The sequence below is a fragment of the Heterodontus francisci genome, unplaced genomic scaffold (assembly GCF_036365525.1).
Source record: "Heterodontus francisci isolate sHetFra1 unplaced genomic scaffold, sHetFra1.hap1 HAP1_SCAFFOLD_148, whole genome shotgun sequence".
In the NCBI taxonomy this organism is placed as follows: Eukaryota; Metazoa; Chordata; class Chondrichthyes; order Heterodontiformes; family Heterodontidae; genus Heterodontus; species Heterodontus francisci.
The window spans coordinates 2,385,113-2,411,121 of NW_027142345.1; the positions used below are offsets into that span (position 1 = coordinate 2,385,113).

At 43.3% G+C, this 26,009-nt stretch overlaps 1 non-coding gene across 1 annotated transcript; it reads right to left on the bottom strand.

Moving 5' to 3' along the window:
- Positions 1–3,654: 3,654 nt before the first annotated feature.
- Positions 3,655–3,728, bottom strand: trnat-ugu (transfer RNA threonine (anticodon UGU)). Its single transcript has one exon. It is a non-coding gene; the product is annotated as a tRNA-Thr (tRNA).
- Between the last annotated feature and the right edge of the window lie 22,281 nt (positions 3,729–26,009).

Below are 26,009 nucleotides of genomic sequence, written 5' to 3' on the forward strand. Positions count from 1 at the left end.
AAAGAGTAGGGCCCATCAAAGACCTAAAAATGTAACCTATGTGTCAGTGTGGAAGATGTTGGTATGTTTATTAATGAATATTTTACTGTCTTCACAAATGAGGGGGTGATGCAGATATTGTAATTAAGGAGAAGGAGTGTGAAGTATTGGACATGATAAACTGAGGGAGAGAAGAAGTATAAATGGGATTAACATCCTTGAAAGTGGATAAATCATCAGGGCCGGATGAAATGTACCACAGGCTGTTAAAAGAAGCCAGGAAGGAAATAGTGGAAGGTCTGACCATCAGTTTCCAATCCCTCACTGGATACGGGTGTGATGTCAGAGGATTGGAGGTCTCGTAACACTGCAATAAAAGCAAAATTCTGCAGATGCTGCAAATCTGAAATAAAAACTAGTTGCATTGGAAATACACAGCAGGTCTGGCAGCAACTGTGGAGAGAGAAGCAAAGTTAACGTTTCTGTTCTGATGAAAGGTCACTGACCTGAAATGTTAACTTTGTTTCTCTCTCCACAGATGCTGCCAGACCTGCTGTGTATGTCCAGCACTTTTTGTTTTTATTGCTAACATTGCACCATTGTTGAAAAAGGAAGCGAGGGAACAATTAAAGGCCAGTCAGCCTAACCGCAATAGTGGGCGAATTATTGGAATTAATTCTGAGAGACAGGATAAACTGTCACTTAGAAAGGCACAGATTAATCAAGTACCGTCAGCATGGATTTGTTCAGGGAAGCTCCTGTCTGACGAACTTGATTGAATGTTTTTGAAGAAGTAACAAGGAGGATTGATGAGGATAGTGCAGTTGATCTGATCCACATGGATTTTAGCAAGACTTTTGACAAGGTCCCACATGGCAAACTGGTTAAAAAAAATAAAAGCACATGGGATCCAGGGGAGTGTCGCAAGCTGGACACAAAATTGGTTCAGTGGCAGGAAACAAAAAGGAATTGGTTACAGGTGTTTTTGCAACTGGAGGACTGTTTCCAGTGGTGTTCCACAGGGCTCACAACTAGGTCCCCTGCTTTTTGTGGTATATATTAATGATATGGACATAAATGTAGAGGGCACAATCAAGATGTTTGCAGATGAAACAAAAATTGTCCGTGTTGTTGATCGGGAGGAGGATAGCTGTATACTGCAGGAAGATATCAATAGACTGGTCAGGTGGGCAGAAAAGTGGTAAATGGAATTCAAATTGTACAAGTGTGAGGTGATGCATTTGGGAGGTCAAAAAAGGCAAAGGAATACACAATTAATGGGAGAACACTGAACGGTGCAGAGGAAGTGAGAGACGTTGGAGTGAATGTCCACAGATCCCTGAAGTAGCAGTACAGGTCAATAAGGTGGTTCAGCAGGTATATGGAATCCTTTCCTTTATTAGCTGAGGTACAGAATATAAGGGTGATCTGGGTATCCATGTCAATAAGTCACTGAAAGCTAACATGCAGGTGCAGCAAGCAATTAGGAAGGCTAATAGTATGTTAGCCTTTATCACAAGAGGATTTGAGTACAGGAGTAGTGAATTCTTGCTTCAATTGTACAGAAACTTGGTTAGACCGCACTTGGAGTACTGTGTGCAGATTTGGTCTCCTTACCTTAGGAAGGATATTATTGCCATGGAGGGAGTTCAACGAAGGTTCATCAGACTTGTTCCTGGGATGGTGGGACTGTTCTATGCAGAGAGATTGGGAAACTGGGGCTGTATTCTCTAGAGTTTCAAAGAATGAGAGGTGATCTCATTGAAACCTACAAAATATTTAAAGGACAGTCAGGGTAGATGCAGCTAAGATGTTTCATCTGGATGGGGAGTCGAGAACCAGAGGCTCAATTTCAAAATAAGGGGGAAGCTCTTTAGGACAGAGATGAGGAGAAATTTCTTTGCACGGAGGGTTGTGAATCTTTGGAATTCTGTACCCCAGAGGGCTGTGGAAGCTCAGTCGTTGAGTATGTTTCAAGCAGAGATTGACAGATTTCTAAATACAAATGACATCAGGGAATATGAGGAAAGTGTGGGGAAAAGGGCATTGAAGCGGATGATCAGCCATGATCATATTGAATGGTGGGGCAGGCTCGATGGGCTGAATGGCCGACTCATGCTCCTATGTTCCTATGTTCCTAACTCCACATGATCGGCGAGGCACAGCCTCAGGCCGACTTGTCAGGTGGTGTAAACAGATATCACTGCTTCTGATCTTCACCAGAACAGAGAGTGAGATGTAACATTGATCATCAAACAGACTGTGAGAGAATACAACAGAATAAAACACATGGAGAGACACTGTGGAATAACAAATCGATTTGATTGGAACATTGACTTTGATTGGAATGGATAAAACACCAGAAACAGCAGATTAAATTGGGATTCTCATCATTCTATTGATCTGGGACAGAAAAGAGAAACTGATGGAAAGAAGGGAAGAAGGAAGAAAAGAAAGGATGGAACTGTTCAGTTTTTTCAGTTTTTTCACTTGCCCATCAAAGCTGGATAAAAAAAAAAGTTGCAAATAACAGAGAATTTCACCAAAAAGGGAGATGAAATGCTGCCGAAACCTTGGATCGAAGGATACCCCAACAGATCACCTGTTTAACTGTCTCCTCACTGGGGGATTTCAATCAGTGAGCAATATTATTCTCTACCTTTCTTTGTTAACTGAACCCAGAACTGTCACTTGGAATTAATATCTGTGTTCCGACTCCTGAGTAATAAAATTGTGAGTTTCTCGATATTTTCGGGACACATTTCCTGCTGAAAGAACTAAGAACTCTTTTCTAATTTACACAATACTATATGCACATTCATCAAGCCTCCTAAGCTAGCATCCTTGGTGCTGCTCTCTCCTCCCAAACCTCATCTCCTGTGACTGTTACATCATCACTCTGACAGTGGGAGTGATTGATCCCAATGTCTTCAGCATTAACCCTTTACATCCTTATACTACACTGTCTGTCCAAAAAAATGGGTGGAGGGAACTTGATTTATCGAAACACTAACAGCTGCCAGTTGAAAATCAACTCAAATCCATCAGCGAGAGAGAGAGAGACTGTCAGAGAACTTCCTGCATCCAGTCCTGACCCTGTCACACTCAGCAGATGCTCACCCAGACCCCACTCTCATCAACACTGAACATTGTTACCGAGACACTTCAAATACTGTATATAAAAGGCTGGAAAGGTCAAAGTTCACACAGCTTTATTGAACAGAACAAAGTTTAATATCTTCTGACCGTTTCTCGGTAACCACGAGACATAGGTTTTCTTATTTGGTTCCTTTGATTTTTCTTGTTGCTGACTGACAAATATTCCAAACCTCAGATCAACCCTCCCACTTGCCTCATGTCCCAATCTCAGTCACAAGCAACACATAACGACACAAACACTCTGAAACATACAACGCAGTCACACTTTCCTTCAGTGACATTAATGTCGAGCTGTTTTCCAGGTTGAATGCAACTGTGAACAAATTTGTATCAAAGCAGTTGCCTTTGAAATATCAGGACTGAATTTCTGTACAAGGAGTAACAGCCATTCCAAACTCACATCCTTCACAAGGCTGTGACGAAAATTCATCATGCAATTTGAATTCTCACTTAAAGTTCAGAAGACACAGATAGAAGCGATTGATCAGGTAACTTCGACATCACAAGTGTGAAATAAGGCTCTACTGGGAATTGAACCCAGGATCTCCTGTTTACAAGACAGGTGCTTTAACCAACTAAGCTACAGAGCCAGCTGTTGTTAAAACTAAAATCAGAGGAGTGCACTATTTATTCTCATATAATAACAAAATCAAAGCAAAATACAGCAGATGCAGGAAATCTCAAATAAAAACAAGAAATGCTGGAAATACTCATCAGGTCTGGCAGCATCTGTGCAGAGAGAAGCAGAGTTAACGTTTCAGGTCAATGACCCTTCTTCAGACCCTTCTATATATTCTCATCCCACTTCTCCACAGGTCACAACATATATTTTAACTTTTCCCACTTCCTGAAACAGTCAATCATTTACTCTATTCTTCCCAGAATAGAAGACACTGACCATGTTTCTTTAATGAACAGCAACATTATCAGTTTATTACAGAACAAGTTTTAACTAGTCATGAAATAAAGCATAAATACACAGGTAGAAATTTTAAAAGTTCCCTTTTTACCTTAACCAACATTGAAAGCCCCTTTCTTCCCACAGCCCCACACATGCACACATACATACACCGGTTAACGGAAAAAAAAAGAATTATTTTTTACAATTCTGAGTTCTGTTAAAGACAAAAACAACACTTGGGCTGATTACTTGTTCATTCCTGAAGAAAACAGCAGATGAGATATGTTGTTCCAAAACTGGCACACAGTCTCACTTCTGAGTGTGCGTAGACAGGTCACTAGGGTCTTTTAGAACAGTTTTTTAGAGGCAGTGTTGAAAATTAATTTTAGCAGGCTTTCTTCAAAGACAGGAGAAGAGATGAATTGACACAGTGAAGTTCTCAGTGTCTTTTAAAGATTTGCTGCAAAACAACGTGGGTTGTGATCTTCTCTCCTTCCTTGACACTTCTTCAGGCTAACTTTATCAGCTGCTCACTCCAGAAGGTAAAACACAATGACTGCTACAAATAAAAGCTTGTGATTGTTCTGCCCTCTTCGGTGAGTGCTGCTGCTGCCGGGTTTGTCCAATCAAGAGGCGCAACTGACTTCTCTGTCCACATTTCCCCCTGTTACCAGGGTTTCTGTTCTACATTCAACTTGAGTCATGTGACAACCAGTAAACATAGTTGCCAAATTAATACTTTCAGTACCCTCTTGAAAAAGAACTGGTCTGACATTTATTAAGTTTGACGATGAATTCCTCAAAAAAAATTTCACAAAAAAAAAATCAAAATCACTTCCATAACATCATGTACTTTCCCTGAGCTACAGGTTATTGCAAGTCTCTCTGGCTGTGTTTATTTTTGTTGATTTTGCACTCAGGTTCTTTCTAAATCCATGTGTTTGCAGAACTTTGTCAGTGAGAAACATGGAGATATGCTTAAAGATTTCCCTGCAAATTATTCATATCTCCGTCTTTCTCCGAACTTTGCAGAAACACATTAATGTGGGAATCACACACATCAGGCCATCAAACCTCTCCGTTAAACATTGAAAGGTGACAGTGTTTATTGTGACGGGGTTCCATTTATTCAGACACATCTGGTATAAAAGTGCTCAAGAAATGATTCACACAGGTAATGTATTTGTATATTCTGTGCATGACATAATGACGCAAATAAACAATTCCTTGCACTTGCCACGCTTGGTGTATATTTTCTCTGCTGATGCCCCCTGAATATATTGGAGAAAATGGTGATGAGGATGAGATAAAAGTCCGTAAATATAGGCAGCAAACAGCAGCAGGGACTGCAGTGAACAGGATCAGCTAGCTCCTGGTGACCTACCTGCTCGGATGGTTGAGATTTTAGGTGGATTGTGTGAAGCCTGGGCCACATAATGTCTCTTCAGTTGAATGAGATACCGCAGGGTCTTCCTGTGCATCTGATTCAAATTGCTTATTTGGGACAATATGCCTGCACACATATGGGATACAGCACAATGGTTTAGTAGTCCATCGCCTTAACCTCTCAGCCACCACGGCATCTGGCAAGTAATAGAAGCACAACCGTCACCTTCACACAGATCCTGACTGTGCAGCCAGCTGTGTAATGATGGAAATGTTGCTTCTGTAAGTAAATGAAATTTCCATCACATCAGGTCATGGCCTGTTGGGAATGGAGCGGTGTGAAACATTTCCAGACCATGTCCAACACGTTTCGACTCAGTGTGAAAACCCACCACGGAAAGACTGGAACATACAATCATTTGATCACAGCATGATTTACATCACTCAGACACCTGAACCATTAGGTCACTGACGAAGTCATGACGACTTCGAATTTCTCATGAAATGACAACTGAACTAACTGACTGGAAGAATTGCTTCAACTCCACGTGATCAGCGAGGCACAGCCTCAGCCGACTTGTCAGACGGTGTAAACAGATATCACTGCTTCTGATCTTCACCAGAACAGAGAGTGAGATGTAACATTGATCATCAAACAGACTGTGAGAGAATACAACAGAATAAAACACATGGAGAGACACTGTGGAATAACAAATAGATTTGATTGGAATGTTGAATTTTGATTGGAATGGATAAAACAGCAGAAACAGCAGATTAAATTGGGATTCTCATCATTATATTGATCTGGGACAGAAAAGAGAAACTGATGGAAAGAAGGGAAGAAGGAAGAATGGAATTGTTCAGTTTTTTCACTCGTCCATCAAAGCTGGATAAACAAAAGTTGCAAAAGTTGCAAATGCTGCCAAAACCTTGGATCGAAGGATGTCCCAACTGTTTAACTGTCTCCTCACTGGGGGATTTCAATCAGTGAGTAATATTATTCTCTATTTTTTTTTGTTAAATGAACCCAGAACTGTAACTTGGAATTAATATATGTGTTCCGACTCCTGAATAATAAAATTGTGAGTTTCTTGATATTATCTGGACACATTTCCTGCTGAAAGAACTAAGAACTCTTTTCTAATTTACACAATACTATATACACACTCATCAAGCCTCCTCAGCGAGCATCCTTGGTGCTGCTCTCTCTTCTCCCAAACCTCATCCCATGTGACTGTTACATCATCACTCTGACAGTGGGAGAGGTTGATCCCACTGTCTTCAGCATTAACCCTTTACATCCTTATACTACACTGTGAATTTAAAAAATGGTTAGAGGGAACTTCCTTCATTTATCGAAACACCAACAGCTGCCAGTTGTCAACCAACTCAAACCCATCAGAGAGAGAGAGAGAGACTGTCAGAGAACTTCCTGCATCCAGTCCTGACCCTGTCACGCTCAGCAGTTGCTCACCCAGACCCCACTCTCATCAACACTGAACATTGTCACTGAGACCCTTCAAATAATGTTTATAAAAGGCAGAAAAATTCAAAGTTCATCGCAGCTGGATTGATTGAAACTACGTTTAATATCTTCTTACCACTAGGTAACCACATGAGAAAGTCCTTCAATCATTAGCATAAATTATCAGCTGTAAGAATGTTTGTCATTGGGTTGAATCATTTCTGTGAGAGGAATGTTCCAGCATCATAAACCAGGGGAACGTGTTGACTGAGCTGTGTCTTCATCTCTTCTGGACAGTTCACCCTTCATTCTGCTCTGATTCACTTTCCCAAAGCGGATCTACAGATTCTCAAATCTGGAGACTGGGTTTTCTTATTCGGTTCCTTTTGATTTTTCTTGCTCCTGAATGATAATATATTCCAACCTTGGATCAACCTTGCGTTGTGTCCCAGTCTCGGTTAAAAGCGACACATAATGGCACCAACACTCTGAAACATACAACATGGTCACACTCTGCTTCAGTGAGATTAATGTTGAGGCGGTTTCACTTCAAATGCAATTGTGAACAAATTTCTCTCGTGGAAATTGTGGGTGATTTGAGTATTTGCACTGAATTTCTGTGCAAGGAGGGACAGTTTCAAACAGCCATTCCCAAATCACTTCTTTCACAAAGACAAAGACTGTGCTGTCTTAACGTGTCACTCAACTTCACAAACAAATTTGAACTCAAAGTTCAGGGGAAGACAGAGTGGTGAATGATTGACAGAGTAATCTTTAAATCATAACTTTCCGTTTCTTCACTGCAGTGAGGCTTTGTTGGGGTCTGAAGTTCGGTTCTGCTGTTTATTAGACAGAGGCTTTAACCAACTAAGCGATAGGGCAAAATCTCAAACACATCCTTTCCTGGAGTTACAGGTTATTGCAGGACTATCTGTCTCTGGGTTCTTTCTGAATCCACAAGTTTGCAGATCTTTGTGAGTGAGAGACATGGAGATATGCTTCAAAGATTTCCCTGTAAATTATTCATATCTCCATCTTTTCCTGAACTTTGAACAAACACATTACTGTGGGAATCACACACATCTGGCCCTCACATTCATCCGCTAAACATTGAAAGGTGACAGTGTTTATTGTGAGGGGATCCATTTATTCAGACACATCTTGATCGGGACGTGTTTCACACATGTAATGTTTTTGTATATTATGTTTATGATGTAATATTGCAAATAAACATTTCCTTGCACTTGTCGCATTTGGTCTCCATTTTCTCTGCTGATGCCCCCTGAATATATTGGAGAAAATGGTGATGAGAATGAGATAAAAGTCTGTAAATATAGGCAGCAAACAGCAGCAGGGACTGCAGTGAACAAGAACAGCTAGCTCCTGGTGACCTACCTGCTCAGATGGTGGAGATTTTAAGTGGATTGTGTGAAGCCTGTGCGACAGACTGTCTCCTCAGTTGAATGAGATGCCCTAGGGTAAAGCATGGCTACCCGACCCGACTCCGACCAGACCGGATGACATGTGTCAGGTTCGGGTCGGGTCTCTCTTCCGTGTCCGGCATTCGGGTTCGTGACGGGTTGGGCTGGAGGCGGACACAGTGCTGCCTTGCTCAGGGAGGGAACTTCTGCATGATTCCGCAGGAATAGCCAGCTTTCGGAATGGAGGATCACAACATTTGGACAAGGTATGTTTGATATAATTAACTTTATTATGGTAGTCGGGTCGGGTCGGGTCGGGTGCGGGAAAAAAAATCAAAGGACTCGGGCCCGGGTCAGATTCAGGTTGGATGTGGTCAGGTCGGACCGGGTCGGGTTTCAATTTCATAAACGAGCAGGCCTTTACCGCAGGGTCTTAGTGTGCATCAGATTCAAAGTGATTATTTGGGACAATATGGCTGCACCCAAGGGATACATCAGAAGGCTAGGAACTTATGAGAGGGCTCGAGAACCATTCAGTTCATATATTGAAAGAATGGACATGTTTTTCAGAGCTAATAACATTTTGGAACTTGAAGGTGAAAGTGAAGAGGTCGAGACTCAGAAAAAGGCAATTCTTGAGGGCAAGAAAGTAATTTTGCGAATGTAAATTATCCTGGAAGTGTTTGACATGCTAACAAATCTTCCTGCTCCCATCAAGGCAAAAGATGTGAATTCAAAACAATCATCACCAAGTTGGAGGAACATTTTAACCCTAAGCCACTAGAGATCACGGCAAGCTAGAAATTTGGAACCAGAAAGCAGAAAAGTAGTGAAATAGTTGGTGAGTACATTGTGGAACTGAAGAATTTATCACTACATTGCAACTTTGGCACATTCTTAGACCGTACATTATGAGACAGATTTGTGCTTATATTGGTGGATGAGAAAAAATACTAAACACGCAAAATCCTACATTTCAGCTGGCGTGTAAGATTGCTCTCTCCATGGAGATTGCATCACAGAATGCTGGGGAATTTCGTCTTCTGCCAGTGACAGTAACACACTTCAGGAGAAGATAAAGAAACTGTAAAAATGGGCTTTCACATGGCAGATAAAATTTTCCACAGAGAAGTGTAAAGTGATAAAGTTTGGGAGGAAGAATGAGACAATGTGCACCAATCTTAGAAGGTTTGAAAATGTTGCTAAAAGCAAACAGGACACTTGGCTTTATTCATAGAGGCATAGAGTAAAAGCAAATAAGTTATACTAAACCTTTATAAAACACTGGGGCCGAATGGCCTACTCCTGCACCTCCACAGAAAGCTTCCACTCCAGGCTCGGACACCCTCTTCAGGATTACTCTCCATACATCCTGCCACTCCACGCACGGATATCTCCCTCAGGATCAGATCACAGCTCCACAGTCCTGCCACATCCAGTCGTGAATGGTGGTGGATAATTTAATAACTAACAAGATGAGGAGGCTCCAAAAACACCCACATCCTCAATGATGGTGGAGCCGAGCACGTCAGTGCAAAAGGCAAAACTGAAGCATTTGCAACCATCTTCAGTCAGAAATATTACGTGGATTTGATCTGTGCTAATTTCAGCTCCTCATGCTCGCTGGTGCCTTGATTCTCTGGTGCTAATTTCAGAGTAAATCATGCAGCTTGACAATTGGAGCCAAAGAAAAAGACACAGGAGAGGTTGAAAGTGCCAAACCCTGGGATTGAACCAAGAACTGCGATTTTTAGTGCAATGCAAATCCAGCTGATCTATTTCAGCCACACACTAAAACCAGCCTTCGCTCATTGCTTTGGAAGACGATATTTACATTCAAGTGTTTGTCAAAATTTACAGAACACAACATGAGTAATATTTCCCATTGTTTTCTCAGCACTGATGGAATGTGAAGCGGGAGACAGCCAGAAGTCCCACTGATGCACACTGACCCAGAGCTGAGAGTGAAATGAGATAAAGTTCAATCTTTAGCAGCGAGACGCTGGAGAGACGTAAGAGTCCTGAATCAAGGAGAGACTTTCTGATATAGTAAAAGCAAAATACTGCATATGCTGGAAATCTGAAATAAAAACAAAGGTGCTGGAAATACTCAGCAGGTCTGGCAGCATCTGTGGAGAGAGAAACAGAGTTAAAGTTTCAAGTCTGTGACCTTTCATCAGAACTGCCAAAGGTTAGAAAAGAATTAGGTTTTAAACAAGTGAAGGAGAGGGGCCTGGGGGAGAGAACAAAGGGGAAGGTGTTTGATAGGGCAGAGGGCAGGAAAGATTAAATAACAAAGTTGTCCTGGGACAAAGGCAAAGAGTCCGTTAATGCTTGTGGTCAAAGACAAAGCATTTGTCCAGAGAGAGTGTTAATAGCAGAATAATGAGCAGCTCTGACTGCATGAAAACAGGCACATGGTTTTAAACACACTGTGTTTTGTGCTCCCCCTTTTGTGAATCCTTGTTCACAGCTTTCCAATTATAATGCAAAGAAATGAACACAAGCAGGCTTTCTTTGGTTTAAAGAAGAAAAGTGAAACTTATTAAACTTGCTTAAACTTTAATACGGTTCATGCCTCCAGATATACGATGCACCCATGCTAGCATGCACACGTGATATACAGATGCAGCTAGGGACAGAAAAAATACAAGATAAAGTGGAACAGTTTGAGGTAATGTCTTGTTACTGTGCTTCGAGCTCATGGTATAGCACTTTTGTAGGTAATTCTTGCATTTCGTAGGGCCCAGTATTCTACTTAAACCTTGCACATGTTGGATACTTTTCTCTCTTTGAGATTCACATGTTTTCACAAGGTTCAGTTCTGTGGGAAAGAGATGGAGGCAGGCAGGACTGGAGAGGGTCTGCCCCATCTGGGAGCACATGGTGTTCTGAGTTCAAATCTGTGGCAAGTTCAAAAAACCAACAGCCAGCTAGTCATGTGACTAAAACTGGTCTGACCACTTCTGCTGTGTATTGGTGAAGCAAAAGACTGCGTCCCTTTGTTTCAATACTGTTTGTTACTATGCAAATTTCTTTCCAGTCAGGCGCTTGCAATTTTAAGTTTTAATGTTCATGTGGCAAAAATCATGTGTGCCTCAGTCCTGGCAGGTGGGGTGGGGCGGTTTGCCTGACACCAGTCATGTTCTGAAGTTATTGAACTCAAGGTTCAGTCCACAAGGCTGTAGAGTGACGAATCGAAAGATCAGGTGCTGTTCCTCGAGCTTGCGTTGATGTTCACCGGAACACTGGAGCAGGCCAAAGACAGAAATGTTGACATGAGAGCAGGGGGAAGTGTTGAAATGGCAAGCAACCAGAAGCTCAGGGTCATGCTTTCGGACTGAGTGGAGGTGTTCCACAAAGCGGTCAGCTAATCTGCGTTTGGTCTCCCCAATTTAGAGAAGACCGCATTGGGAACAGAAAATACAGTACACTAAATTGAAAGAAGTACAAGTAAATCGCTGCTTCACCTGAAAGGGGTGTTTGGGGCCTTGGAAGGTGAGGAGAGAGGAGGTAAAAGGGAAGCTATTACAATTCATGCGATTGAATGGGAAGGTGCCGTGGGAAGGGGACGAGGTATTGGGGATAATGGAGGAGTGGACCAGAGTGTTGCGGAGGGAACGATCCTTTCGGAATGCTGACAGGGGAGGGGAAGATGCATTTGGTGGTGGCATCACGCTGGAGGTGGTGGAAATGGCGGAGGATAATCCTTTGGATGTGGAGGCAGGTGGGGTGGAAAGTAAGGACAAGGGGAAACCCGTGGCGTTTCTGGGAGGGATGGGAAGAGGGGAGGGCAGATGTGTGGGAAATGGACCAGACACACTCCTTGAACTCTCTGCTGACGAAGTCTGAAAAAGGGAAGAACAACCACACAACAAGGGTCTCAAATCGAAGACCCTGGGATTAAAAGTCTCATTCTCTACCAACTGAACTAACAAGGCCTGATACAGTACTTCCACTCTGTCTGTTATTGGACGGATGCAGCTGTTGGCACCACCCCAAGGGCGGGCGTTTGTTCCACCAACCATGAAGCAGCTTCCTATTAATTCCCAAAATTATCATCTCCAACAAGAGAGAATCTAACTATCTCCCCTTGACATTCAATGGCATTATCATTGCTGAATCCCTCACGATCAACATCCTGGGGGTTGCCAATGAACAGAAACTGAATTGGAACAGCCATATAAATACCATAGCTTCAAGAGCAGGTCAGAGGCTGGGAATTCTACTGTGAATCACTCACCTCCTGTCCACCATCTCCAAGACACAAGTCAGGAGTGTGATGAAAGGCTCCTCACTTGCCTGGATGAGTGCAGCTCCAACAACACCAAAGAAGCTCAACACCATCCAGGACAAAGCAGCTCACTTGATCAGCACTCCATCCACCACGACCTCGACCACCTAGAAGGACATTGGATGAATGGCAACACCACCATCTGCAAGTTCCCCTCCAAGCTACACACCATCCTGTCTTGGAACTATATCATGATTCCCTCACTGTCACTGGATCAACATCCTGGAACTCCCTTCCTAACAGCAGGTATTGCGATGGCTCAAAAAGGCAGCTCACCAACACCTTCCCAACGGCAATTAGGGATGGGCAATAAATGCTGGCTTTGCCAGCAATGCCCACATCCCATGAAAGAATAAAAACGAGATTTGCCACAATGGTAGCAGGGTGAGGGATTTCAGTTATGTGGAGAGATTGGAGAAGCTGGGGTTGTTCTCCTTGCAGCAGAGAAAGCTCAGAAGAGATTTGACACATTTGCTCAAAATCATTTTAAATAAGGCGAAACTGTTTCCAGTGGTAAAAGGGTCAGTAAGCAGAGGACACAGATATCAGGTGATTGGCAGAAGAACCAGAGGTGACATGAAGAACCATTTTTTACACAGTAATGTGTTGTGATAAAGAAAGAAAAGACTTGCATTTATAAAGCACCTTTCAAGACCACTGGATATATCAAAGCACTTTGTAAACAATGAAATACTTTTGAAGTGTAATCACTGTTGTAATGTCAGAAATGCAGCAGCTACTACCCAAAAACAGCAATGTGATAATGACCAACTGATCTGATTGAGGGGCAAATATTGATCACAACACCGGGGAGAATTGCTCTTCACTTGTTTGAAATTGCAACATGGGATCTTTTACATTCACCCAAACATGCAGACCAGGTCTTGGCTTAACATCACACCTGAAAGGCAGCACCTTCAACACCCTCAGTGCTGTACTGGAGTGTCAGCTGTGAAATCTGAACCCAGAAGCTTGTGATTTCGAGCTGAGTGTGACCGACTGAACTACAGCTTTTACCTGAGTCTCAATCCTTCTACCAACAGTTTCTCTCTATCAGGTCTGTCACGACCCCTCATGATTGTGAACACCTCTATCAAATCTCCTCTCTAAGGAGAACAACCCCAGCTTCTCCAATCTATCCACATAACTGAAATCCTAACCACACGTTGCGGAAAGGAATTTTTCCTCATGTTCCTTCTGGTTTTGTGAGTCACCTTAAATCTGTAACTTACGTTATGGACTGTTCAGCAGTTAGAAACAGTTCCTCAGTATTTACTCTACCTCAAACCTTCAAGGAAGCTCTGCAAAGTAACTGAAAATCAAGTTGTCAGAAGTGGGATTTGAGCACATGCCTCCAGTGAAAGCTGCAACCTGAACAGAGAAGCTGAAACCGCTCAGTCACCTCAACTGTTCAGACCTTTTTGACCTCGTCATCACTTCCGTACTTTGAAAGGTTCACTCAGTTCTGGAACTTATTCAATGTTACTGGAATGCTCAGTGATTGGGATATTAACTCCCCCGGGTTTTCCTGAACTTGTTCTCGGTGTATGGGGATGTTTGTCCTGGGCTGTGGAATCTTGCATCCCTGTAATGGACATTAACCCACTGATTGAATCTGTATTCACTGCTTTCTGCTGGTGCTGGGTAATTGTGGGGCCGGAATGTTGCTGCTTGTCCCGGCCTCACTCACTCTGGGAAAGAGTGAATAATTGATGCGTCTGTTTCTGTATCTGAAATGTGACTTCGATCTGCTGTTATTAACCGAGGCAGCGCTGCAGCAGGATACGTTAATAATCTCTCACTAATCAACTGCAAACAGTCAGAATGTGTAACTTTGAGCAGCACTTTCTGCACCGTCAGGGCTGGAAAGTTGAGGGAGGGAGAGACACTGTCAGTATCTGAGTGTATACAGCACTGTACAGAGAAAGAGCCAATATACCGGGGCTGAGACACAGTGCATCTTTTCACATTTAATCACAATAATATCCGGAGTCAGGAACTGAAAAGGATGAAAAACCAAATAGCAAGAGCAAAAATAAGAAAACTAAGCTATTATAGATTAGCTGATAAGCTTTCACTGTGTTACCTGGTAGTCTACAGTTTTATATTCAATGCTTTCTCCACTGTGGCCAGGGAATGGTTTCTTCTCAAGGGCTGAATATTAACAAAACTTCTTAGAATTTAAATCTTTTAAAATTAATTCCATGGAGCTAATGGGAAAAATTCAAATAACTGCACCAATTATAGGAGAGCTAGTTGGTGATGACGTGGATGTGTCTGCAGTGTACAGGACCAGACTGTTTCTATAGATTCACAATAAACGTTCCATCTTTATTTATAACAGTGAAACTGATAGTGGACAATGGCTATTCTGGTTGCAGCAACCTGGAGATTTAACTCATTAACACCCTGCTTTCGGGTAATTTAGAAAGAACAACACCCAGCTCTGTCAGTTAGTGTGTTTGTTTGTTCACCCACAATTTGTTGGTTTCAGCACATAAAAGGATGAGGCTTTATTAACTTAAACTCTTCTACATCTGCTGTATTACTCTTGCTGTTGATTCTTCAAAGAAAAGGTTAATCAAGATTTTCTTTGTGAAATCCATGCTGACGGTGCTTTATTATATTTTCATTTTCATATGTATTTTCTACTTTTGGTGATTATTGTCATTTTTTATTGATTTTATTTTTAGTTATTGCATTTATTGCCCATCCCTAATTCCCTGGAGAAAGTGGTGGTGAGCTGCCTTCTTCAACCACTGCAGTCGATGTGATGCTGTTCGGAAGGGAGTTCCAGGATTTTGACCCATCAACAGTAAGGGAACAGTGATATAGTTCCAATTCAGGATGTTGTATGGCTTCGAGGGGAACTTGCAGGTGGTGGTGTTCCCATGCATCTGCTGCTCTTGTCCTTCGAGGGAGTAGAAGTCACGGGTTTGGAAGGTGCTGTCTAAGGAGGCTTGCTGCCTTGCTGCAGTGCATCTTGTGGATGGTGCACACTGCTGCCACAGTGCATCGGTGATGGAGAGAGTGAATATTGTGAATGAGGTGCCAATCAAGTGGGCTGCTTTGTCCTGGATGGCGTTGAGCTTCTGAAGTGTTGTTGGAGCTGCACCTATCCAGGCAAGTGGAGAGTATTCCATCACACTCCTGACTTGTGCCTTGTCGATAGTGGACGGGCTTTGGGGAGTCAGGAGGTGAGTTACTCGCCGCAGGATTCCTAGTCTCTGACCTGCTCTTGTAGCCATGATATTTATGTGGCTACTGCAGTTCATTTTCTGGTCAATGGTAACCCCCAGGATGTTGATAGTGGGAGATTCAGCAAACGTAATGCTGTTGAACGTCAAGGGGAGATGGTTAGGTTCTCTCTTGTTTGAGATGGTCATTGCCTGGCACTTTTGTGACTCGAATGTGAAATATCCTTATTGTAGGGTATTGTATTGTACTGCACAGTGACAACACTTGGAAAGTCCTTCATTGGCTGGAAAAGGCTTTACAAGGTCCTGTGAAATGCATGTGTTGCTTTTTCCATTGTTATCAGTGTCATTTTGATCAAAAGATAGAATTCGTGAGCACAAAGTTTAAATCAATGTTGATTCAAATAATGTAAAAGCATCTATCTTCTTGCACTGTACTTAATAATCACCATCTTCCTATCCTTACAGAGTACAATGTTTTTGACCCTGAAATTGATTCCACAATCTCAGTCCCTCAGACAATTTCAGCCCAGTTCGGATGAAAGATCACAGATCTGAAACGTTAACTCTGTTTCTCTCTCCACAGATGCTGCCAGACCTGCTGGGTATTTCCAGCATTTTCTGTTTTTATTTCAGATTTCCAGTATCAGCAGTATTTTGCTCCTGTGTTACTTTGAAAGTTAAAACTGACCCACCTGTCTACAATTCACACTGGGGTCTCCCAAGAAATGATTCTGTATAATGTTGATGTAATGAATACAGACTCTGAGCACAGAGCTTCCTGTGTGAAATTGGGGATATGAAAACCAGCAGACTCTGCAGGAATTTCCACTGGGAGCACAAATTCACAAAATCTACCTTTTATATATCGATTCATTTTAATTGTCCTTCTGGAAAATTATTTTGAAACAATTTAAACATCAACCCACAGCTCCATGATTGGGTCAATTATGAGGTCATCCTCTGACAGGTCATGTGACAGCTGGAGCCACAAGACATCAGAACCAGATTTGTGACTGGATTAAAACCCGGAATCCTGTCATCATGGCTTTTCAAATAAAGCTGTTGCTGTTTGAAAACACAACAGTTAAACTTTCTGCCTGACCATGAGGGGAGCTAGGGAGAAATTTACAAAACTCAATCCTTCAACAAAATAGTTCGAAAACCATTAATATAGAAATCATATGAGGATTCATTTGCAGGAGAAACAAGCAAAATACAGAAAGTACAAAGGACAGCTGAAAAGGGAAATGAGATCAGCAAGAGAGTGTGTGAGAAAAGATTAGTGGGTCACATAACTGGGAACACTGAAGTATTTTACCAACATATGGACAGTCAATGAAAGGGTGGGTCAATTAGGAGATCCTGTGGAGGCAGAGGGTGTGCCTGAGGCACTAATTAAGTACATTGCATCTGTCACAAAACAAGCAGATTGTGCAAATGTCACACAGTAAAGGAGGAGGATGTGGAGAAATTGGAGGGGATGAAAATAGATAAAGAGGAGATAATTACAAGGTTGGCAGTGCTCACAGTAGAAAAGTCACCCGGTCTGGATGGGCTGCATCCTGGGTTGCTGATGGAAGTAAGGGTGGAAATAGTGGAGACTTGAGCCACAATCTTTCAATCCCCCTTTCTATGGGAATGATGCCAGAGGACTGGAGGATGCAGGTAAGCTTGGGTAGTTCGATCTCAGTTTAACTTGACCATTTTTATAATGTATCTGTTGTAATAACTAATAAGGTCAAGGAAGCCATTTTACAATTAACACATGACCAAAGGAGCCATTTTGTGTTCAGTACGAACGTTTTTGTCCTGTATAATTAATGAGTAGCTACCCATCATGAAACAGATGATTGTAAAGGTAATGAACCTTGATTGAGTTATAAATAATGAATCAATAATCATTTTAGAGAGAATGGGTTTTCATTTAAAGTTAGTTCAATCTAATTACTGTGAGTTTCTGTGTCTGTGTGGGAAAGGGCAGTTTCAGTGAAATTTATTCAAACAATGGACCTTTCTAGGACACCTGATAAAACCCATGGTCTGGTACATCGTGACCTTCAAGAGTCTCGATTTAATGAATAGGAAACTTGTTTCAGATCAGATTGGGAGACAGTGTGAAACCACTCCATTGTACTCATGTCTGAGATTCTGAGGACAGGTGACTGTTAGTGGAAGACATCATTAAGAACTTATTAAATGTACCTAGCAACAGCTCGGACCAAATATTATTTTACAAGGTGGTGTGATGGCCATCCAGGGGTTAAAAGTAGGGATTTTGTAAGGTTTCAGTGTGCAGGAACACGAGAAGATCTCAGGGGTAAAGGCTCAAATCATCAACCAAGTTCTCCACCTGATGAGGGATCTAGGCTGGACAAAGAGGACCGTGACACTCTGAGACCAAGCTCGACCAGTCCACACACCTGCTCGAGCAGTAAAGTTATATTGTCCAAGTTTGTTAAAGATAATTTTGCTTTCAATTATTAAGTACTATTTTACTCTCAATAAAAGTTCTGGACTTACTAATCAAGTATCCTACTTTAATTGGTTAAAGTCATGCCCAAAGAGATTGTCCACAATAGACTTTCCAGAATTAAAAGATACATCTGCAAGGATTGCTAATTTTACAGCCCTGTTTAAAAAGAGAGATAAACCCAGGAACTACAGACCAGTTAGTCTAATGTCAGTGATGGGGAAACTTTTAGAGACAAATATCCAGGAGAAAAATAACTGTCAATTGGTAGAACATGGCCTAATAAATGACAGCCAGTACAGATTGGTAAACAGAAGATTGTGTCTGAATTAATTAATTAATTTCTCTGATGAAGTTTCAGAGAGAGTTGACCAGGGTAGTGGGGTTGATGGTGTGTGTCTGGACTTCAAAATTGTGTTTGAAAAAGTACCATAAAATAGACTTGTGAACAAAATTCGAGCAGATGGGATTAGAGGGGGCAGTGGCAGCATAGATACAAAATTGGCTGAGGCACAGAAAGCATAAAGTAGGGTGAATGCTTGTTTTTCAGAATGGAGGGACTAATCCAGGAATGTCACTGTTGTTGCAGTATGTGCAGTGTCTGACCCTGAGCTGTCCGAGGGAGGGGGCTGTTTGTGATGTTCCTGTGGGGTGTATTATCATCAGGGTATCTCCCTGAGCTGTCACAGGGATGGGGCAGTGTGTGATATCCTTGTGCATGTCATGCAGGCCCACTGGCGTGTGGTTCCATCCTGATGCCACGAAACAGAGCCCCATCTATGGGCAAAAAGTCTCACTTCCCTGTGGATGGCTTGAGAGAGAAGAAGGCTCAGGGAGTAAACCTGGACAGTAAATCCGGAGTGGAGTCCCATAGGCGGTTACCTGTTACTTATCAGGTAGTTTTCCAGCAACTCCTACAGCAGAGCAATACCAAACAGTACTGTTTTTTTCCTTTCCTTTGGACAATGCTAGCAATGCTGAGAGGGGGCCCTGATGCTTAGGGTCTCCATACTATTTGCCCAGGCCTGTGCCCTGGAGAGGACACTCCAGCTTTGTGGTTAAACATTAGCACAACACGGGAAGAAACAGTTACTGATTGTAAGCTCTCACTCAATTGGTGTAGAGTATGAGCACCAGGGGTTACTTCTGACAGAGGGAGAGATCATCATGTCTCATTGGATAGCTACCACCCACTCAGTTAACTGCTGTCCTGCCACGACCTACTTGCTTCAATGGGTGCTTGGAGCTTCGAGAGTCATCTCTCAACAGGCGGTTCGATAATCAATGCACCAGGCAAGACAAACTTAACAAAGAAGACACCAGTCCTTCGAATCGGAAGCTGGAATGTGAGGACCATGTGTCCTGGCCTTACTGACAACCTTCTGCAGGTTGATGACACACACAAGACAGCTGTGATCGACAAAGAACTCACAAGGCTCAATGTGGACATTGCTGTGCTGCAAGAAACTAGACTCGTTCAAAGTGGATCCCTCAAAGAGAAACACTACACCTTCTTCTGGCAGGGGAAAGCCCAAGAGGCAACTCGTGGGTTTCACAGTAAAAAACACGCTACTTGCAATGAGTGAACCACCCACAGTAGGCTCAGAGAGACTTCATACTCTTCACTTGTCAACAAGCGCGGGCCCAGTTAATCTCATGTGCATCTATGTCCCGACACTCACCTCCACCCCAGATGTCAAGGATCAATTCTATGAGACACTTGACGCTGCCATCAGTAGAATTCTCAGCACTGAGGGACTGTACCTTCTAGGAGACTTCAACGCAAGTGTGGGTACTGACGATAGCTTGGCCAACGAGCATAGGGCACCAGTGGATTGGCAAGATGATCAAAAATGGACAGAGGTTGCTGGATCTATGCTGTCACCATGGACTCTGTGTGACAAACAGCTACTTCCAGTTCAAGCTGTGCCACAAGGTGTCCTGGAGCCATCCAAGATCACGCCACTGGCACCAGCTAGAACTTAACATCACCAGACGTACCACCCTCAGAAGTGTCCTCATCACTCACAGCTATCACAGCGCTGACTGTGACACTGACCACTCCCTAGTGCGTAGCAAGGTCAGGCTTCAGCTAAGGAAGCTTCACCCATCCAAGAAGAAAGGTCCTTCACGGATCAACACTTGCCGAACCACTGATCCAGAAAGGACCCAGGAGTTCCTCAACATCCTTGATCAGGCTCTTTCAGAAAACACCCAAGGCCTCAGTGCGGTGTCAAAGTGGAATCATCTGCACGCCACCATCTATAACTCTGCACGGGAAAAGAGCTGGGAGGAATGCTGACTGGTTTGAGGCTTATTGGACTGAAATGGAGTCAGTTACTGTAACTAAGAAGAGAGCCCTCTGAACTACAAACCAGCCCCAGTAAACAAACTCTAGACGCTCTCAGAACTACCAGAAACAAGTCTCTGCAGACTGCTCGGCACTGCACCAATCAACACTGGTTAAAACACTGCAACAGTATTCAATCTACCGCTGAATCTGGGGGATGCTAGAGGGACATATGAAGGAATTCAACACACCAAGGTTCCTTAGACAGCACCTTCCATACCCGCAACCTCTGCCAACTAGAAGGACAAGGGCAGCAAATTCATGGGAACATCACCACCTGCAAGTTCCCCTCCAAGCCACACACTATCGTGACTTGGAACTATATCGCCTTTCCTTCACTGTCGCTGGGTCAAAATCCTGGAACTCTCTTCCTAACAGCACTATGGGTGTACCTACCTCACATCGACTGCAGCGGTTCAAGAAGGCAGCTCACCATCACCTTCTCATGGGAAATGAGGGATGGGCAATAAATGCTGGCTTAGCCAGTGATGACCACATCACATGAATGAATAAAAAAAAAAATTATGAAAGCAACGGGCCCAGCAGTATCTAAATCAGCACCTTTGAAGACAAAGACAGGGACGATCATCACTGAACCTAACAAGCAGATAGAAAGGTGAGTGGAGCATTACCTTGAACTCTACATAACGGAGAACATTGTCATTGAAGTAGCTCTCAGCGCCAATCCAGACTTCCCTGTCATGGAGGAGTTGGACACTGACCCCACTATCATAGAGCTCAACAACGCCATTGACCGTCTTGCCAGTGATAAAGCCCTGGGAAATGATGGTCTTCCACCTGGAATCATCAAAAGTGGAAAAGCGGCACAGCTGTAGCATCTCTATGAACTTCTGTGGCTCTGTTGGAAGGAGAGATCTGCGCCTCTAAACATGCCTGATGCAAACATTGTCACCTTGTACAAAAATATAGGGGATCACAGTGACTGCAGCAATTACCGAGGCATCTCCTTGCTAAGTATTGTGGGGAAGGTCTTTGCTCACATTGCTCTGACCAGATTGCAGACCCTGGCATCACACATCTATCCTGAGTCTCAGTGCACCATCAGTGCTGGTAGATCGACAGTCGACATGATTGTCTCACTTCGGCAGTTACAGGAGAAGTACTGTGAACAGTACAGACCACTCTACATTGTCTTTATAGACATCACCAAGGCCTTTGATCTTGTCAGCAGAGACGGACTCTTCAAACTGCGATGGAACATAGGCTGCCCTCCTGAACTCTTGGGCATCATCTCTTCTTTCCACGAGAACATGCACTGTTCCGTCAGTTACAATGGAGCAACATCAGATGCTTTCAAGATCAGCAGTGGGGTCAAGCAGGGCTGTGTCCTGGTAACAACTCTCTTAGAAACAGAGGAACATAGGAGGAGGCCATTTAGCCCGTCGAGACTGTTCTGCCATTCAATTAGATCATGGATGATCATCTACCTCAACACCACTTGCCCGTGCTATCCCCATATCCCTTGATGTCATGTGTATCAAGGTTTCTATCAATTTCTGTCTTGAACACGCTCAATGATTGCACTTCCACAGACGCCTGGGGTAGAGAATTCCAAAGCTTCACCACCCTCTGAATGAAGAAATTCCACCCTATCTCAGTTTTAAATGGCCTTTTAAATTAAACTTTAAGGAATACAAGCCCAGTTTCCTCATCCCAGGGATTAGTCTGGTGACCCTCCGTTGCACTCCCTCTGTGGCAAGTATATCCTTCCTTAGATAAGGAAACCAAAACTGGACACAATACTCCAGCGCAGTCTCACCAAGGCTCTATACAATTGCAGCAAGACATCTTTACTCCTGTACTCAAGACCCTTTGTGTGAAGGCCAACATACCATTTGCCTTCATAATTGATTGCTGCACCTGCACAAGAGCTTTTAGTGTCTCATGAACAAGGACACCCAGGTCCCTTTGGAGATTAACACTTATTCAGCTCTCACCATTTAAGAAATACTCTGTCTTTCTGTTTATTCTACCAAAGTGGATAACTTCACACTTATTTATATTATGTTCCATCTGTCATTTCATTCACTTATCCTATCCAAGTTCCCTGGAAGCCTCCTTGTAACCTCCTCACAGCTCACATCCTTTACAATTAGCATACTCTTCTCCATGCTGCAATTGTACATTTTCAGTGACTCAGATGGGGGTGTCCACCTGCATACCAGAGCTGATGACAAGCTGTTCATCTTGGCAAGACTGCGCGCCAAGACTAAAATGAGTCAGTTCCTAGTCTGTGAGATGCTGTTTGCTGATGACGCTGTGCTGACATCCCATAATGAAATTCACTTGCAGCAGTTTGTATATCGGTTCTCCCTGGCCTGCAAGGAGTTTGGACTGACGATCAGCATCAAGAAGATCAAAGTTTTGGGCCAGGACGTAGAGACTCCACCTTCCATCAACATCCACAACCTCACTTTGGAGGATCAACAATCACCAGCAATCTGTCCCTTGATACTGAAATCAGCACCAGGATTGTCAATGCTGCAGCTGTCATGTCAAAGTTGAGAAGACCAATGTGAACCAACAGCAAACTGACCAAAAATACAAAGCTCCACATGTACCAGGCTTGTGTTCTCAGCACCCTCCTTTATAGTTGAGAAGCATCAACAACTTATACAAGCCAAGAAAAGCAGCTGAACAGCTTCCACCTCCACTGCCTCAGATGGATATTGGGCATCTCCTGGCAGGACAGAGTGCCGAATGCGGAAGTACACCAGCGTGCAGTGATCCGCAGCAAGTTTGTCCTCTTGCGTCAGCGGTGACTCTGTTGACTGGGTCATGTGTGCCGAATGGATGACGGTCGCAATGCCAAAGACATGCTCTATGGTGAGCTTGCTATCAGCACGAGACCCACAGGTCACCCACGTCTGTGATACAAGGACATCTGCAAACGAGATCTCCAGCAGACTGGGAGTGTAGTCAATGCATGGGAAGTCCTTCCTGCTGACTGGAATTCCTGGAGAAAGGCATTCAGGAAGACGATGGGAAAAGCAGAGTACAAAAGAAATGACCAGTTGGGGGGAAAGAGAGCTCAGAGGAAGGAAAAATTATCAGTCAACCTCGGGCCAATGATATTCATCTGTATCAGCTGCGAAAGGGATTGTCACTCACGAGTCATCCTCTGCAGCCACAACAAACGATGTTTAATACAGAAGTGACCGACACGCCAGGCGTAGCCCATCGCCGTCCGAGACGGACAGTTGCCTATTACTATTACAGCTACAGCTACAACTGCAAGAGCGGGTCAGAGGCTGGGAACTCTGCGGCGACTAACTCACCTCTTGACTCGCCAAAGCCTGCCCACCATCTACAAGGCACAAGTCAGGAATGTGATGGAATACTCATGCCTGGATGAGTGCAGCTCCAACAACACTCAAGAGATTGACACCATCAGGTCAAAGCAGCCCACTTGATTGGCACCCCATCCACCACCTTAAACATTCATTCCCTCTAGCACCAGTGCAGAGTGGCAGCAGTGTGTAACATTTACAATATGTACTGCAGCAACTTGCCAAGCCTCCTTCAACAGCACCTTCCAACCCACAAACTCAACCACCTAGAAGGACAAAGGCAGCAGACGCATGGGAACATCACCACCTTCAAGTTCCCCTCCAAATCACATACCCTCCTGACTTGGCACTATACCGCCATTCCTTTACTGTTGCAGGGTCAAAAACCAGGAACACCCTCCCAAAAAGCACTGTAGAGGTGCCAGAGGACTGAACAGTGGCAAATGTGACTTCCTATTTCAACAAAGGGTGTAAGGGGTAACGACAGGCCAGTGTGATTAACAGCAGTGGTGAGTAAGGTTTTAAAAACAATATGAGGGAAAAAATCAACAGTCACTTGGAGAGATATGAGTTAATTGAGGAGAGTGAGCATGGATTTATAAATGGGAGTTCATGCTTGACTAACTGCATTTTTTGATGAACTAACAGGAAGATGATGCAGCGAATGTTGTTGATATGGATTTTAAGAAGGATGGATGGATGGATTCAGAATTAATGATAAGGTAGCACATAAAAGGGTGGTTAACAAAATTGAGGTTCATGGAATAGGAGAGTCACTGTCCAATTGGATAGAAAATTGCTTTAAGGACAGAAAATAGCGAATCATAGTAAACGGTTCTTTGTCAGGCTGGAGGATAGTCGACAGTGGGTGTTCTCCAGTGGTCACTGTGAGAACCACTGCTTTTTCTGCTATATGTAAATGACTCGGATCTTGGAATATCGAGTAGAATCTCAAAATATACCGATAACACCAAACCTGGAGGAGTGGTAAACAGTGAGGATGATATGACCTGCCTGCAACAGGACAGTGATAGGCTAGCAGAATGGGCAGACAGGTGGCAGATAGAATTTAATAGTGACTAGTGTAAGGTGATGCAATATAGCAGAAGGAATTGGGAGAGACAATATATACTTAATAGCACAGTTCTAAATAGAACTAAAAATAATGCACCTTGTAAGTGGCTTGTTGGTCTAGGGGTATGATTCCCACTTTGGGTGTCCGATTGGTTAATATGCGAGAGGTTAACAGACTAGCCCTTCTTCATTTGTGTTTTTAGTTGAAGGTCATCAATTGGTTGCAGCCTTACAGAAAGCGAAATTGACGTTCATACAGATCCTGTTTGAGGACCAGAGAACTGGATTCAAAGAGCCTGTCGACAAAATTGAAATGAACAAAATGTACAGGTCACCAAGTGGGTGTCTGAAGGTGGAGCAGTAACTGAGAGCTGGATACAAAAACAACACGACTAGTAGCTAATATGGAATGGAATTTTTCTGTGTTTCTGTTGTTCGGCTTCGATTAGGGTGGCACAGTGGCGCAGTGGTTAGACCCACAAACTCACAGTTTCAGGGCCCTGGGCTCAATTCTGAGTACTGCCTGTGTGGAGTTTGCAAGTTCGTCCTGTGTCTGTGTGGGTTTTTGCTGGGTGCTCTGGTTTCCTCCCCCCTCCAAAGACTTGCAGGTGATCGGTAAATTGCCCGTAGTGTAGGGAATATGGGATTCCTGGAGGGTTAGTATAAATGGGTGGTTGTTGGTCGCCACAGACTTGGTGGGCCGAAGGGCCTGTTTCAGTGCTGTATCTCTAATAATAATAACTCATCGATTTTCTTGTTTTTCTCTTTTTTGATGCGTTTGAATAATTGTGGATCCTTCTTCAGGGTGTTTCCGTTCACCAGGAAGTTCTGACCTCTGATGATGTTGATCATAATCAGCTTCTGATAGTTTTGGAACTGAGCAAATTTCCTTTGCTTGAGTCTGCAAGATGTAACTCAGTCTGACATGTGGATCCAAGGGAGGATTTGAAAGCCATTCATGCATTGGAGCATACAGTTGTATCCATCCAATAAGAGAGT